The sequence below is a fragment of the Atta cephalotes genome (genome assembly GCF_000143395.1).
Source record: "Atta cephalotes unplaced genomic scaffold scaffold00012, whole genome shotgun sequence".
Taxonomy (NCBI): Eukaryota; Metazoa; Arthropoda; class Insecta; order Hymenoptera; family Formicidae; genus Atta; species Atta cephalotes.
This window is the reverse complement of record NW_012130076.1, coordinates 4,067,368-4,074,423: the sequence shown is the minus strand read 5'-3', so window position 1 is coordinate 4,074,423 and position 7,056 is coordinate 4,067,368.

The window sequence follows — 7,056 nt, the reverse complement described above, 5'->3', positions numbered from 1 at the left end:
GTTACTTTACTTTTACTTAACTTAAACTAACTACCGTACGTAGTGTACGAAAAACTAAAAGTAACCAACACGTTACTTACTACTACACCTCCCTCTCTCTCTCTCTCTCTCTCTCTCTCTGTTTTCCTTTTCTCGCTCCCCTCTCTCTTTCTCATTCAACGCAGATAATTTTTATTTTTTCCATGAAATGCATAATATGCCGATTTATCGTGACAAATTGCTCGGCGTACTGCCGAATTACAAACCAACCGGATGCTGCGCAGCTTATCGTAGACAGAAATTCCAGTTATATAAGGCGGCTGAGGTGGTTCCCTCTCGGTGGGTTCGCTGTTATGTAACTCCTCCTATGAATCGATAATACGGTTGCTTTAACTAGGCGCGCCTTGCGCGAAGGGCTTAATCGTGCCCTCGCGGCTTCACGCTGACGAAATTCAATCGACTCTGATCGTTACGAGGAAGCCATTAAACCGCCACCGGGATTAATAAGTTGCGAATTGTTTACCTACTAGTTGCGAAACTGATTGAAATTATTTTTAATGTTACAATAACATTAGTGAAAAACTTCTTTTCGAAACATTCCACGATTATGCTTCATAATAATTACAATCCGTATTAAAACAAGTAATGAAAAATCTCTTTTCAATATTTTACGAAATTAACCGTCTTAATTGGGAAGATGAAATTACGGTTGTGAAGCGAACGCTCACCGAGAACTCACGCGGGATTACGCGATTCGCATTTAAATAATAACTGCTGTCGCGAAGGATCGCTGGCGCGCGATCGCTAATTGAATTGCAGCCAGGCTTACACAGGGAGATCTCGTCCATCTAACTTCGCACTTCGAGAAGTTCATTCATCGGCGTAAAGTTGTCGCAATTCCGGCCGGATGAAAGCGACGTCAGTCGGATCGGGTGAATGTGCACGCCTCGTGGCTTGCAGCAATGCTTGCGGAAGGGCGAGAGAGTTGCCCGTCGCGTCGTGTCGTGAAAACGCGTGAAATAAGACGGGCGACGAAGAATCTCGACGCGCGTTTAATAGTTCCGACGACGCTGTTGTGACATCGTTACTCGCGACTAATTGGCCCGTCGACAAAAAGCGATATTGATGACCGGAACGTGACATCTCTGGCATCCCCTTCGTGTCTCCCGATCTCTCCAGCATCTCTACTTTCATTTATTATTTTCTCCTCTCCAGGGATTAATTTCTCTAAATCAGTTGATCGCACGTAAACACACACAAAAGGTCGATATGGATTTAATACCATGCGTGTCTATAAATTTTTACCGCGTTGGTCTTTATATTAAAACTATCATGTGGATTTAAAACGTATAGTATTAAATTCATATATTGGTGTTAATATTAACATTAACATAGTGAAAATTATATAGACACCGCATAATGTTAAATCTACAAGGATATTTTTTAGAATGTAATTATGTATACATGTAGCAGTACAAGAATAAAAAAAAATGTGTATATCAAAAAAGAGGATGGAACACAAAGCAAAATAAATTCTCTCGTGAAATTTGAACTTTTAAAATTAAAGCGACTAGTCGGTTTGATATTTTTTTTTTTCTAGTTATATTTGAACGAGATTTTTAGAGATCGTTTCAAAGCCACCGAACATTTCAAGTGCTGAAAAGATTCGCGAGATTTTTGAAAACGAGTTAAATGTGACTATTTCGCTTATCGATGTAAACTGTGTTTATTTTTTGACGTTCCCAAAATTTTTTTGTTAATCTTTCAATATGCTAGGGAGGTTTATTTTTCTATCCATTTTTCAATATTGGAAAAAAGTTTTATTTATTTTTTATTTGTCCGTACAGGGAGTTCATCTATTCACTGACTCTGTATATCTATTCGGAGGCTCGCGACTTTCGCAGACTGGTACGATTTACATAGTACACTGCGTCATATTCGTAAACCAACAATAGGAGAGCAGAAGCGAAGTTCGAAATCTGTATTACCAGGTGTACGCATTCCCAGAACCGTGAGGGACGGACTTTATGCTAAAACAAATAGAAACGCGATTTCGGATAGATTTAAGAAAAAATACATTCTACGTAATGTTATAATTTTTTTGAAATGCAACTAAGTATTTTTTTTTTTTACATCAATTGATTCATCTCACAGTATGTATGAAAGTATTGAGTATATACAGTTACCAAAAAATGAATAGTTTTGTAAATAAAAATACTTTTCAATTCGATTAGACTCAAAATAGCAACTTTAAAATGATGCTAGAGCAAAATCTGTTCATTTTTAATGATTTTGTCTAAGGAAAATTTTGATCGGCATCTCATAATTTACAAAATATTGTAATTTCAGGCAATTCAAATTAAAACTACTACTTTTTCATATTAATGCGGAGTCCTTTGATTCAAATTTAATTACCAAATGCATATCTTAATAATGGACACTGTTGAAACTAAGCACAAAAATGGATTAATTTACATGTTAACAAATACTTAAAAATAACAAAATGTTATTTAACTCAATTGAATTACTATTGCTATTTTGATATCTAACAATGTAGCTACAATTTTTGCATTCCATGACGCTTTGAAAGCCGACAATTTCGCGCCACCGCGCAATCAAGGTAACAGAGCGCAAAGGCAAATAACGCGGACGGCATAGTCGCCGTTGAATAAAAAGTGCGTAACCAACGTTCCGCGTAACGATTCTTTAAAGCCGTTATTACCGGACGATTAAGTACTGAAAGACAGATATACCGCGCGGTATTTATGGTTATAAAAAATGAGAAGGAACATCAAGAATATAAAAAACATACATATATACATATGTAGGATTGGAAGTAATGCTACGTTACTTGAAATCATTATCGTTATCATTACTTTTTTCGATAAAAATTATTACTTTTTTTCTGTAACGATAAAGTTAATGTCATTATATTTTTATAGTAACGGTAATGGTAACGCGTTATTTTTATAAAGTAAAATTCCAAATCTGATAATATTTTTGAGGTTTTCACGGATATTTTCTTCACAGATGTCAAAGAGTTTGCGGATTACCGTGTCGTGACATTGCAAATACCCACGTTTCGTGAACCTTTACTTTAAATTTCTTATAGTGAAATCTTACTTTAAGAAAGTGAAAATACAACCACCCTTGAAAAAAAGTAAAAATATTTCACTTTTTGAAAAAAGAGTGACAATTTTCACTCTTATTAGAATAAATTTTCATTTCAAAGGAGTGAAATCTCATTCCAAAAAGAGATTTCACTCTAAAAATCGTCACTTTTTTTCAAAAAATGAAATATTTTCATTTTTTTCAAGGGTGGTTGTACTTTCATTCTCTTGGAGTGAAATTTCATTGTGTGTCGTTCACTTCATCAGGACAAGAAGTGCACTGATATTTCTAACTGTAATATATATATATATATGTGTGTGTGTGTGTGTGTGTGTGTGTTACAACTGAACTAATATACACTTTCTATACTTAAAATAAAATAGGTAAATGTTTGAAATTTGGTAAAAGTGAAAAGACACAAGTTCTTAATATATTACTATACTTAATATAGCCTAGTGTAATAATAAAAAAAACCTTATGTACCTTATACATTTTTTTTTTCGCGGATATATCACGATGTATAGTGTGCGAAACATTCTCCGAAGATCAGGGCAACAGGAGAGACCGAAGAAAACACATCCTGTCGCATATGCATCCGTCACAGACTCCTGTTTGCTTTTCTCTTCCCGAGAAGAGCAAAGACAAACTTTCCCAACATGTCTTTCATCTAACAAAAAAAAATAATCGTTCGCGAAAAACCGGAGATTACAGTGCACGTTTTCCCACATCCCGATATACAACGTCCTAAGCATGCGGTATTATTTTCAGCACAATGCACAGGATGCTCAATTATCGCGCGGGTGGAAGGTCGCTCTAATGCGGAATCGTGTCCATTGGAATCGCGTAAATCATCCACGACAGTGGCTTGTTGCGGTCGCAGAACACGATCGAACGCCTGTTTTCGCTTATGGTGTTCGCTCATGGAGCTCGTGCGTGGTTATGTGCACGCGAATGGACTCCGCGTTCTCGATTATGCGACCTGATGATCATCTTGCTCTCTTGTGCGATGCCACGTTGAATTGTACAACCAGATCACGTGCGATAAATAGATAGCCTCGACTAGAGTTCTAGATTTACAAGAGTAGCACAAACGATTATGTTTGTCCTAATAACTATATAATATAACTATATAACCATTAAATAATTACTGTAAGAGCTTAATGGACGATAAATCAATTAGGTAAAAAATAGCGGTTGAAATAAGAAAAACAATCAATAGGAAAATGATGGATTATCAATATTTTCCAAATAAAAGTAAGGCGCTACCTTTGTAAATCGAAAGTTCTACCTGCAATACTCTTATGTTCGAGAGCAATATCGGGATATTTTTGCAAATAGATTATACATTGCAATCAAAATTAGCGCAGTACAAAAAAGATCCTTATTCCTCTTCATCAAATTATCATTTAATAAAATCCTTTTTCAGTTATGATATTCAGATTGTAAAAGAATGTATTAATCTTGAAGACATTTGGATTCTTAAAAATGCTTCGCATCATCAAAAAAAATTTTCAAGACTTTTCTCTTCCCAAATTATTTAAAAGCAAAAATATTTATTTGTACCATAATTACATAACAAATAAATAATTCATAAAAACATTTTGACAATTTCAAAACGTTTAATCTGAAAGTAATCATTTCATTTTTTTTTAAATGACCCACCTGGAATACTTTATACTCAAATTAAAAATTACTGTGTTAATTATATATTGTGTATTATCATTTTTTTTCCGATTTGTTAATATTTAAGAATATTATAAATACGAATTATTTATTCATAATTTTCTGAAAAAAGTAAAAACCACAAATATTAAAAAGAAATTATTATATTATAACAAATATTAAACAAACGGAATAAATACATTAAATAGTTTATGACAGTATTTCTAAAAAAAATAAAGAATAATTAATAGTTAAAAAAAATTGAAAAAAGTTAATTAATAAAATATCTTTTAATTTCAGTTTGATGAAATTGCATGTTTAATAGTTCGTAAAAAATAGCTATAATATTAAAAGAGAAAGCAAATACATGTGATTAAACAATGTTGATTTTATAATAATTCACATTTTCTCGCCGTTGAAATGTAAAAACACCCTAGGTGATTATTCCTGGGGCTAAAAACCTCTGTTTCTCTTTCTCTCTCTACATAATATTATTTTTATTTATATTATTATATTTACGATAATTTACATTGCAAAGTTATTATTATGTTAACATAATAAAAATGTTTACACAAAAAAAGTTTTTACCACATAATAAAACTTTTTTTTACCTTTGATAAAATCCATTTGAAATATTTCAAAGAAATTATAATTCTGTAAGTTCTTATTACATTATAACTTTTGTTACCGAATCGTGATGACAACAAACGAAAGATGATGATGCTCTATGTTATTAAGAAAATTTTAAGTACATCAAAATACATGCTATCTATATAAGACTGTACGGATTTAATTTATACATCCACAGATATAATAATATAGGCTGCAATAATATTTTATTTCAAAATTCATAATATGGCTAATGGGAACGAAAAAGTTAATTAATGATTTATAAGTTAATTGTAAAGAGAATTCTGTTACTGAAAGCGTCATGATGTTCCGCTCTTGCATCTAAGATGCCGAAAATTTATGTAAATTGTTGCCTTGAGGCTTACCACCGTTAAGACGCCACGTTGCCGTGACGAAGAAAAAGCGAATCGTATTTCTGTCCTCTTTCCAGGGCGAGCACTCCGATTACTTGGAAGACTTTTACGGCGCGTTGTAACGCGACGACGGCTGAGTGAAGCGATTCGGTGCGGGTCGGCTGGCGGTTCGATAAGACAATTAGTCCGGAAACAATTGCAGAACTCGCGGGAGTTATACAGCTGCAGTTTCACCCGCCGCTAATGAACCAAGAATGCGTAAGTGTTTCCATTATGGCGGTTGAACACGCCCACGCGAATGCAGCCAAATGTTCTCGATTCGCATAAATGCAGCTACGTTGTCACTGCAATTAAAGTATACTGCGATATACAAGAAACAAATACATGTACATAATTTCGCTTTCAAGCTTAACTATCTCGTTATTGCATTGATTTCATAATTAATGTGAATATTTTATGTAAATAAAATATTTTCATTTATTTCACCGCACTATTACGATGTACGTGTAACAGAGATATATTATTTCACAGTCATGAAGTTCCAACTTCAATTATAAAGAGCCACGTCTGCGTACCTTCCATTAGCGGCACAATAAAGCCTGTGCTTGCGCTTTCGATTTCGGAAACTTCGTCATTGTTCCCGTTTTCCGATGCTGTGACGATATATATCTCTCTCTCTGCTAATCCTGTTTTTTTCTAGACCCATTTCAACTAAGTGGCTCTCCAATCGCCAGGATCCATACTCGTTGTATTCCATTTCGCTTCGCGTCTCATTCGATCGATTATCGAACGTTTCCAATCATTCGTTATCTCGTCATCCATAATTAACAAACAATCTACATCAAACCAATAAATTCATGCCGCAGAAATGTTAACCGCGTAAGAATAGCTCTGTTCCCTCCGTGAAGAAGGCAGAGCCGAGCGAAATGGTGAAGAAGAACAACTGCAAAGTCGCGTGCAGGTTGCTGTTGACTGCACACGCGATGCATTGAGCTTATGGTATCGATTTCTATCGCTACATATAACTAAAGATTGTTTTGAAATCGAACGAATCACCTGTTTGAACGAAGTGCATTTCACGTGATTATGATTGATCTTTAAATAAATCCGCGGACACATTACCCTTATTTTATTTTTCTCTTCATATCGCATTCTTACTTCTAAAGAGACAAGAGAGAGAGAGAGAGAGAGAGAGAGAGAGAGAGAGAGAGAGAGAGAGAGAGAAGAAGAAGAAAATATATAGTAAAGACACAGTAGTATATATTATTATATATATTATTATATTACTATACATAGTATAGTTAGTTTTAAGTTAAAATTA